The sequence below is a fragment of the Myotis yumanensis genome, unplaced genomic scaffold (assembly GCF_028538775.1).
Source record: "Myotis yumanensis isolate MYYU_CA2020_CCGP unplaced genomic scaffold, mMyoYum1.0.hap1 SCAF_1, whole genome shotgun sequence".
Taxonomy (NCBI): Eukaryota; Metazoa; Chordata; class Mammalia; order Chiroptera; family Vespertilionidae; genus Myotis; species Myotis yumanensis.
The window spans coordinates 99,452,215-99,463,261 of record NW_027223752.1 but is presented as its reverse complement, the minus strand read 5'-3'; the positions used below and the strand labels follow the sequence as shown (position 1 = coordinate 99,463,261).

Below are 11,047 nucleotides of genomic sequence, written 5' to 3'. Positions count from 1 at the left end.
ATGATTATTTAGATGTGATTCTGTGAGTCCATTTTTTATTTATCAAATGAGTAAAGATGAAAAAATAATAGTTAACTCTAAGGTACACCTGATGCAGGAAAACAAGCCCTTTCTTGTACTCCGGATGAATGGGTAAATTGACAAAATCCTTTAAAAAAACTGTCAATATATTTATCAAGAGTCCTAAAAATACTCATACCCTTTGCTCTAATAAGGTCATATCACAAAGTAACTGTAGAGGTGCAGACCAATCTATAAAGACTGGGATGTTCACTGCAGCATTATTTATAATACTGAAAAATTGGAGGCAACTTAAATGCTCAACAGATAGCAATCATTAATAACATTATACCAAGAAAATGAAATATTACACAACTAGTGAAATTGTTTTCTTTTTTTTTAGTAAAGGAAAACATAGGGATTAACACACCTTTTTATTTTCATTTGTTTTAAAATATTTTTAAGGTTTAAAAGTGTTTAAAGTCTGTAATTCCTAGTAGGAAAACATCATCTGAATGAATTTCATCCATTGGGTGATCTAAGTTGCTTTTTCTTCAATGGGGGCTTTATTTGTCAGAGAGGCACTGTGCTTGACCTCCAAATTTGGCTGACAATTTGCTGATGAGATTCATAACTTTTGGGTGCCTCTGATAATTTGGCATTTTTGCAGGGTTCTGGGCCACATCCTGAAAGTCCACCATGACTTCTGGATCCTGCATGGCTGCAAGAACCTGCTTCTTTGCATGGCCCAGAAGTCTGTGTGCTTTCCCTCACCACTTGTCAGGCTGAGCTGAATCGGGATCATTTCAGTTGCTCTGCCACAGTCTCTGATGGCAGCATCTGTCTTCTGTAATTTGGTGAAGACTGGCTCTCTTGGCATACAGAATGGCCAAGTGAGGATTCAGCTCTTTGGCATCTGTGAACAAGTCCATGGCTTTCTGTAGGCCACTGTCATTTAGGGCATAAGTAGCAGCCACTTTTAAATCATTCGGTTGATCCATCATCTCCTCGGTTATCTCTACATTTTCATCTTCCATTTCTTGAGGGGCATGGTGTCTGGTCCAAGCTCCCCTTTGCTGTCAGTTTCTAGATCACTTTCCTCATGTGATGGTTTCTCTGTTCTGTGTTTTCCTGCCCTCCTAATATCTGTTTTCTCTTCATTGATATTTTCTTCTGATTTAGTTTTATGAATAGCAGGTGGTGATTTACTCCCCCCGCCCCACACTCCCCTTTCCCCTCCCCTTTGTACCCCCTCCCTCAGGAAGTGGATTCTCTGTGTGCAGAGCTCTGGGATCCTGCTTACACCTTTTCAGGAAGGCCTGAAGCTCAGCTTGCTCATGGTCAGGAGGTCGAAGGCAGGGCTGAGGCCCCATTCCAGGCCCAGGTGCTACAAGGGGGCAGGGGACATCATGTTTTCAAAGAATATACATTGACATGGGGAAAGTCTCATGATATGATATTTAGTAAAAATAGACACACTTGTGCCATTTTTGAAAAAACATTATGTTTAAAAATAAACAGGAAGGGGAGGGGGTGGGAGAGGTCAATGGGGGAAAAGGGAGACACATGTAATACTTTCAACAATAAAGATTAAAAAAATAAATAAAACAGGAAGAAAACACGCCAAAATGTTAATAGTGGCTATCACTGGTTGATGAATTACAGCTTTTAGATTTTGCTACCTTCCAGATTTTCTAGAATAAACCTTTCTCATGTGATGCAGAGTACAAGTAAGAATGAAATGGAACTAAGTCACAATGTTTACTTCAGTAAGCTAAAGAGCACTGCCCACATGAATTTTTATTACATTTACTGTCTATCACTAAGTCAGACAATCCAAAGACCTTTACTAGAATTCAAGTCCCTCCTTGATGGGTTCCCTACCTACTTTTCTTTTTATTTCTTTTTGCTCTCAGCTTATCCTCTGGCCCTCCAGACTCAGACCTCCTGGTCCCCAGACCCTTCTGCCCACCTGGAATTTCCTCAGTGCTGCTCCCTGCACATCCAGGCTCCTGTGGTCACCTCTGTTCCAGAAACACCCTCCCAACCCAGCCTCTGAATTCCTGCAAGCCTTTCTGACATTTCCCTGTCATCTAACCATCTTCTGTGGGTGCCTGTTTCTGAAACTAGACTGCAAGTACCCACAGAGCAGCCACCGTGTGCCTTCTGGTACAGTACGGGGTATACAGGAGGTAGTCTAATACCCAGTAGTGCTCAATAAGTATTGCTGGTTATCTCATTCCTAATCTAATTGTGCCAATACAGTTTACCACTGTTTGGAAAACATTTTTTGGTATGTCTCCCTTCCATCCCACCCCCTTAATAAGGTCATTTACGGACCAATGGACAATCTGTGAGCCAATGAGCATCCCAGATGGGATGGAAATTAGGCTTAGTGTCTTCCTCATTCTTTCTGTGCTGTTTCTAGATCTCCATGATGGTGAGAAATCGCTTTCTATATTAACTCCAGGTAGGCACTTATGGTAGACCCCTCTCCTTTTAACCTTGCAAAGGAGAGGGGATTATAAAGCATACAGATTTCTTTTTACTACCCTTTAAAATAAATGAAGTCATCCTTCAGTTTAGTTACTAGAGTTTTAGGGAGGGTGGGGCCTACCTCACAGAGCCAGTGCCAGCTGTGTTTATACTGGAAATACGGGTTGGAATGGTGGCAGGAACTGTTGGCCACAAGATATAGACAAGAGGTCACAGACAGACAATTCTTGGGGTGGGCAGGCAGCACACTCAGGCACTGGGCTGAAGGTGAAGCCAGAAGCCAGGGGTGGGGCCAGAGATAGATTGACTGTGGAAGCTCATGACACACAGGCTTTGAGACCCATCACTTGCTCAGGTCCTTAGAGGAGCCCTAGCAATTTTATAGTTAAAATTGCCAAAATGCTAAGTTGATTTATTTTTTTAGAGTGGTCATCCCCAAGTTACCTAAGCTTCAGGTCCTACGAAAACCTGGGTCGGCACCAATATGCTCAATTAATATTTGACAAAGGAGGCAAGAACATACAATGGAGCCAAGATAGTCTCTTCAATAAATGGTGTTGGGAAAATTGGACAGATATATGCAAGAAAATGAAACTAGACCACCAACTTACACTATACACAAGAATAAACTCAAAATGGATAAAGGACTTAAATGTACGACAGGAAACCATAAAAATTCTAGAAGAATACAAAGGCAACAAAATCTCAGACATATGCCAAAACAATTTCTTCACTGATACAGCTCCTAGGGCAGTTGAAACTAAAGAGAAAATGAACAAATGGGACTACATCAAAATAAAAAGCTTCTGCACAGCAAAAGAAACCATCAACAGAACAACAAGAAAACCCACCTCGTGGGAAAACATATTTGCCAACGTCATATCTGATAAGGGCTTAATCTCCAAAATTTATAGGGAACTCATACAACTTAACAAAAAGAAGATAAACAATCCAATCAAAAAATGGGCAAAGGATCTAAATAGACACCTTTCAAAAGAGGACATTCAGAAAGCCAAGAGACATATGAAAACATGCTCAAAGTCACTAATCATCCGAGAGATGCAAATCAAAACAACAATGAGGTACCATCTCACACCTGTCAGAATGGCCATCATCAACAAATCCACAAACGACAAGTGCTGGAGAGGATGTGGAGAAAAAGGAACACTTGTGCACTGCTGGTGGGAATGCAGACTGGTGCAGCCACTATGGAAGGCAGTATGGAGGTTCCTCAAAAAATTGGAAATGGAACTCCCATTTGACCCTGTGATCCCACTTCTAGGAATATATCCCAAGAAACCAGAAACACCAATCAGAAAGGATATATGCACCCAGATGTTCATAGCAGCACAATTCACCATAGCTAAGATCTGGAAACAGCCTAAGTGCCCATCAGTAGATGAATGGATTAGAAAACTGTGGTACATCTACACGATGGAATACTATGCTGCTGTAAAAAAGAAGGAACTCTTACCATTTGCAACAGCATGGATGGAACTGGAGAGCATTATGCTAAGTGAAATAAGCCAGTCAATGAAGGAAAAATACCACATGATCTCACTCATTCATGGATAATAAAGACCATTACAAACTTTTGAACAATAATAGATACAGAGGCAGAGCTGCCTCAAACTGATTGTCAAACTGTAGTGGGAAGGCCAGAGAGGGTTGGGGGGCAGGAGGGAGGGGAGTAAGAGATCAACCGAAGGACTTGTATGCATGCATATAAGCATAACCAATGGACATAAGACACTGGGGGGTAAGGGAGGGCAGGGGATTGTCAAGGGAGGGGGGGGAAAGGGGCACTTATGTAATACCCTTTGTAATACTTTTAGCAAAAAAAAAAAATTAAAAAAACAAACAAACAAAAAAAACCTGGGTCAGCATCTGGTAGAACTCTGGTGGTTGGAGTGCCTGCCTCAAAGTAGGGCTATTCAAGCGATGACAGCTCATCAGAAGTGCTGCCAGAGCTTCTGATTTTGCAAGAGCAGCAAGGAATCCAGGTGTTTGTATGAAATCACCTACATTTTAAATGTTGGCAACTTAAAGCAAAAACAATCTTCGGCCAAAACAAGTCTTATCTATCGGCTCAAGTGAGCCCATGGGCTGCCAGGCCGTAGTTTCTGGTTTGAGCCCGTAGGAATTACAGAATTGCCAAATGCTAAGGATACCTGTATGGCAGGTACATCTGCCCTCCTTGTCCTCTGCACATTAAGAACAGGTTTGTCCAGGTCTAAACCAGGGAGCTGTGCTCTTTTCCACGGCTGCAGCCAACAGCCAGGCGTTTTCTAAGTGTTTGCCACTGTTACAGGGCAGGGAGCTAACCAAGGCTGTAGATGAAAGAATTGGTGTAAATTCGTCCTCACAACTGGCAAAGCCAACCGAAGCATGCGGCCCACAGACAGTGATGCAGCAGCAAAGTCACCCCAGAACATGTGAGGACAATGAAGGTAGTAGCTATTCTTCCAGGCACAGATTGGTCTGGAACAGAGGTCCTCAAACTACGGCCCGTGGGCCACATGCAAATACAAATATTGTATTTGTTCCCGTTTTGGTTTTTTACTTCAAAATAAGATATGTGCAGTGTGCATAGGAATTTGTTCATAGTTTTTTTTAAACTATAGTCCGGCCCTCCAACGGTCTGAGGGACAGTGAACTGGCCCCCTGTTTAAAAAGCTTGAGGACCTCTGGTCTGGAAGGTGGCTACTTTGTGCTCCCTTGTAGGGCTGCAACCAATGATGATTGGAGAGCTTTATCTAAATGCTTAAAGGGACAGCAGGTCTCTTATCTGTAACTCCCAAATTCTCCTGAGGCCATGCAATCCATCATTTCATAACTGTGGCTTTCCACAATATGAACCCCCTTGAGAGACTATAAAGGGTCCCCCAAATGAAGGGGGTTTCTCCTGGGCACCATTTCATGTGCAGAGTGCGAGTGTTCTAATAACAAGCTCCTGGGGTAACAGAGGACATCGGGTGGGGCCACAGGCTGGGATTTGAGGCAGAACATGGTAGTAAGGTCATGGGGCAGGGGCGGTAAGGAGAGAGAGAGATAGAGAGAGAGAGAGAGAGAGAGAGAGAGAATGAGGACTGAGGGGTGGCCGGTGACAGCCCTGTGGGTGTGCCTGTGCTGTCAGCTCAGATTGGTGATAAAGCTGCTTGGAGAAGCTGCATTTTGATCACTAATTAGCTTGTTATGCGATCTGCTTTGCCACAGAGTGGCTCTGGGGCTGCAGCTTGGCTTGCAACTTATCAGTTGTGGTGACTAAAAGTGTCAAGATTGGGGCCACAGCCAAAGGGGACCTGTTGTCTAAACGCTGCTTCTCAGGTTCCGACAGAGGCAGAAACTGAAGCAGGGAGGGGAAACCCAGGGAGTGCAGGGGGCATCGCAGCACGTCTCCTGGGGACATCAGGGAACCTTGCTCTTGTGCCTGGGCTCCTTCTGGGATTGGACCTGTCAGAAAGAGAGAAACACCCCTCATCACCACCCAGAGGTTTAGCAGAACACGCCCACTCCTACTGACCCTTGCATCTCCCCATGGTTTGTTCTGTTCTAAACTCTTTATTTTACCTCTGAGGTTCTGGATCCGGTTATCTCAGGGCTGAACCTGGGCCGTCTAGTCCAGACTTCTGGTCTAGTGACCTTCCAACTACATCCTACCTTTCCCTGTGCAGGATCATAGGGCTTCTGTAAGTTGGGGACAGGAGCCAGAGGCCCCAGGGAGGCTGTTTTGGTGTAGAATGGGGGGATGTGCCATAGCACTGTGACTATTCCAGGGTCATGGTCACCTTTTCCTGCTCAATAGGGCTGGTGTTTAGGTCCAAGTACAGGGTTGTGCTTCTTGAAAGGACTCAATACACTGTAATTTCATATCAGTCCATTTTCATCCTATGCTTAAATAAACTTTATATTGTTAGAACCTGCAGCGAATAATGTATCGTGGGAGAAGGTTAAATAAATAAGATGAAGTTTTTCTTTTTCCTAATAAGTTAGACAGTCTGTCTGACACCTCCGTGGTAGTCGATATTCTTGCTAAGTGCTTGGTAGAAGTGCCTCACTTTGTGAGAATTCACTCACTCACAAATTAATGAATGACTTCCTGTCATAGCTTGTATTGTCCTCATCTTATCTTCAGCTGGAACTTGCTGATTTGTTTGCTTTTATGAGTTAAAAATCCGCTCTTCTTGGCCCTCTGGTTTAAATGGCATATTTCATCATCCTAACTTGTAGCATTTAGAAGTGTTTTGGAAACAAGGGGTGTTTCTGCTTACGTAAAAAGAGAGCCACTTAAAACGTGATGTGGGCTGCCACTCACCGGGGGAGAGTGGGGCAAGTGGAAAAGCAGCAGGGCCCATGCTGAGGCTCTGAGAACGTGGGGAGAACGCCACAGTCTGCCACAGACGCTCTAGGGTCACAATTTCACTTTGGTTTCATTGCTTACAATTTCTCTACGTTGCACCTAAGTGTGAATTTTTAAAAAAAATTGTGTTGCTTGAGATCTGTTGGACTCTTGAAACTGAGTTGATGTCAGTCATCAGTTCTAGAAAATTCTTGGCTATTATCTCTTCAAATATTGCCTTTGTTCCAATATCTCTTTCCACTCTGGATGCTGAATTAAACGTATGTTAGACCTTTTAAATGCATCTTCTTTTTAATATTTTCCCACTTTTCAAGATGAATTCTGCATAGTTTTTTTCTGACATATCCTCTAGCTCACTAATTCTCACTGCAGCACATCAGCTGTGATAATCTGCTGTGAACCCAGTCATTGGTCCTTTAACACCAATGATTATATTTCCCAGTTTGAGAATTTCTATTTGGATCTTTTAAAAAAATTTTTTAATGTTATTTTCTATAGTTTCCAGTTCTCTGTCAAAATTTACAAGTGCAGCATGTATGTTTCTGAATATTGTAAGTAGAGTTGTTTTATAGACTCTATCTAAGAATTCCCATTTCTAAGGTTTTTGTGGGCCTGTTTCCACTGTTGGCTGTTTCTACTATTCTTGCTTATAATGTACTGTTTTCTTGGGTGTTTCAATTCTCTTAGTGAGCATTAGTCATTGAAACACACACACACACACACACACACACACACACGCACGCACACACACAGTCATACACTGCGAAACAATGTTTCAGTCAACAAGGGACCATACATCCAACATTGGTGCCTTGTAATTATAATGGAGCTGAAAGATTCCTGTCGCCTAGTAATGTATAACCATTATGATGTCATAGTGCAATGCATTAGTCATGTGTTTGGGGTGATGCTGGTATAAACAAACCTACTGCCAGTCATAAAAAGTATAGCACATGCAATCATGTAGAGTACATAATACTTGGTAATTATCCTATATAATAAAGAGCTAATATGTTAATTAGGCTGAACAGCAGAACGACCATCTGGAGGACCTTCTGGATGAAGCTGGGGCTGTGAGGGCCGAGCCCCTTGCACGAATTTCGTGCATCAGGCCTCTAGTATCCAACAACCATGTTACTAGTTTATGTATTTACTATACTATAGTTTTTATCATTTTAGAGTGTACTCTTTCTACTTATATATACAGATGTTTGCTGTAAAACAGTATGTTGTGTTATCCCGGCAGCAGCCTCAGACCTCTCCTGTTTACTGCGTCTCTTGATTGCACCATTTTCTCTTGTGCTTGCTTTGATCTCTTGTCATTTTGTACAGTAACATGTTGTATAGGTTTGTAGCCTAGGAGCAATAGGTTGTACCATGCAGCCTAGGTGCGTAGTGGGCCATAGCACCCAGGCTGTGTAAGTGCACTCTATGATGTTCGCACAGTGATGAAATTGTTTAATGACACATTTCTCAGAATGTATTCCCATTGTTATGTATATGTCATGTTTGTATTATGCCTACATGAATAATGGTAGAATATCATTCTAGAGAGGCTTTTCACTCGTGTCTGCCAGGTGCTGAGGGCACTTCCTTTCTGAAGCCACCTTAATCCAAGTGTAAAGCTTAAGATTCCCAGGGCTCAGTGATAAAGTGAATCTGCCTGTAGCCTGAGGGATACATACTCTCCCACCCCCCCACCCCCACCCTCACCCCCACCTGGGCTTAAAATGGAGAGTGGTTTATTTGAATCCCCAACTTGGGCAGGCTCGGGGCTTTGGCCTCGTGAGGCTATTAAAACAAGATCTTATTTTCAAAGTTGTTTTCTTTCCAGATAGACAAAGGCCTTTGGAAAAAAGCTTTGTGGGCTGGATAGCCCTTCTTGGGTTTGTCTTCTCCTAGATTTGGCAGGTATTTGTTCACTACCTTTTTATTGCTTTGATGATTTTTAAGAAAATTAAATATATCATCCGGCTTTTTAAGCTGCCTTTGGTGGGAGCGTTGATCTGAATTACTTAGTCTGCCCTTGCATAGTGAAAGTACCAGATGATCTAGGTTCAGATCCTGGTCTGTCACTTACTAGCTACGTGATGTTGGCCAAGTCTGTTGCCTCACCTACCAGATGTGTTCATTACACCCTAGCTACTTGACAGTGTGGCTGTGAAATTAAAATGTGAAATTTTTTTGGTAAAGTGGTATAATAACATGTTCGTTTATTATCTCTGTCCCACATTAGAATGTAAGTTCCAAGAGGATGGCAAATTTATTTTTTTTCACTATTGTTTCCCCAACAATGCCTGGTGCATAGTAGATGCTCAATAAACACTGAGTAAAAACAGTTGCTTGGAAAGATAACCAAGGACTTAATCCAAGTTCATGATTTTAAAAGAAAAATATATTAGAAAAATGTACTTTTAGGAGTTAAGCTCAAACCTTTGTAACAGCTTCTACTATTTAGAAGATCCGATTCCCTTTTATTATTTTATAAATCTGGTTGTTAGATTGATCAATCTTTGTTATTTTGTTTTAGTTCTTTACTTGGTATTATTTTGACTAGAGTCTTTACCTTAAGTGAAAGTATCCTATTTCATTGCTTTGTGAAAACATGGTCCAGACCTGCTGAACATTTGGGCTGGTTCTAGTTTAGGGCTATTATAGATAATGCCGGCTTCTCTGTTTGCTGATGACAGTGAAAAAGATAAAACGTGTCTATTGTCAGCCTCTGTTCAGGCTTATTTCAAAAGGAGTAGGTCTTTGAGTGCTTGAAGCCTGGCATTTTCTATATTATGAACAAAATCAATAAAAACTGATCCCGAATCTCCCAGAGGGAAGCTCAGGCTGCTTCCAAAGCAGATCAGGGAAGGGGTCATGCAATACGGAATGAATGCAGGGTCACTGTTACATCCTAACCATTAACTTGTGCATTTCATTGGACAAAAATTATTCTAATAAATGCTCTATCAGTTATTGTGGCCACAGACATGTTTTTTAAACCAAGGGGTGATTTAAAAATGATAATACAACTTATCTTAAGCCATAGAAGGTGGGGTGCTTGATGACCTCATTCCATACTCCTCTGCAGTTTTTAAGAGAGATAACTAAAATAATTTTGTAATCAGAATGACTAAGTAACCCAAATACGCTTTTATTTAATGTTCAAATGATTGGGTGAAAAAGTCACTCCAACAATAAGATCTACCATTTATTGACTGCCTTTGTGTTAGATGCTTTACAGTTACTAGTTAACTTTCTTAGAAGAATCTAGTGAAATAAATACTATTGCATTTCCATTTTTCAGATGTAAATGGAGACTGAGACAGGTTATGCAGCTTGCCCAGCGATTAGAGAGTGGCCGAGGCAGACCAATGCCGCTGGCACCAGGGCCAGCCTCTCTCACTGCTCACTGCCCTCTCGCTTCTCTTTCCACTGCAAGAGAAACCAGCCTTTCCCATTGCCAGAAGCTCTTCAAGCTGCCCTGTTTGATCTTCCCCTGGCCCTGGAGATTTGGGTGTTTATTCAATTCCATGTGTTTCTTCAGGACCCAGCACTACTTGCCCCCAGGGCTGCGGGCTAGGTGACTTGAAGGCACAAGGGCTATGAGAGATGACATCTACCTTTGGGGGCTCAATGAAGAGGTTAGACATCTGTGAAAACAGAAACAAACCACTGGAGTGGCCAATGGGATGATATGATCAATAGTTACGATGGGCATCCGGGAGAGGAGGGTGGTGGTGCCGGCTGAGAGAGGGGAGCCCTGACCAGTTCATCTCTCAGGACATGCAGAGACCAGGATCGGAAAGCCCCATTTTACAGATATAAAAGCTGAGATAAAGCCTCCCTGGTCCTTGAGGTTATCCTTTTGAATTAGCACCCGGAGCCAAATTCAATGTATTTTGTCTTTCCCCAGTGTGCTGGGATGGCGTACACCTGGGAATCGGGGTGGGAAAGTAAAAGATAGGAAACGCTGTGGGCTAGCAGCCATTTACTCCCTTCTCTCTCCCATTTGCCATTTGTCATTTGCAGGGAAGGTTGGGAGAGGAGGAGATAGCAGGTGGAGGAGGAGAGCACCCCAAACCCTCCTTCCTACTGGTTCACTTCTGAATTGAACCTGAGCGCCTGCCCTCTATGAGCCAGGGACACTGGTTTCTGGTGAACAGGCCGCTGCAGAGGGTCAGATGAAAAGGTTGGGCT

The 11,047-nt window shown here is 42.6% G+C and overlaps 1 pseudogene; it reads right to left on the bottom strand.

Annotated features, from left to right (window-relative positions):
- Positions 1-566: 566 nt before the first annotated feature.
- On the bottom strand, positions 567-1,373 carry LOC139010154 (hsc70-interacting protein pseudogene; annotated as a pseudogene).
- Positions 1,374-11,047: the final 9,674 nt, after the last annotated feature.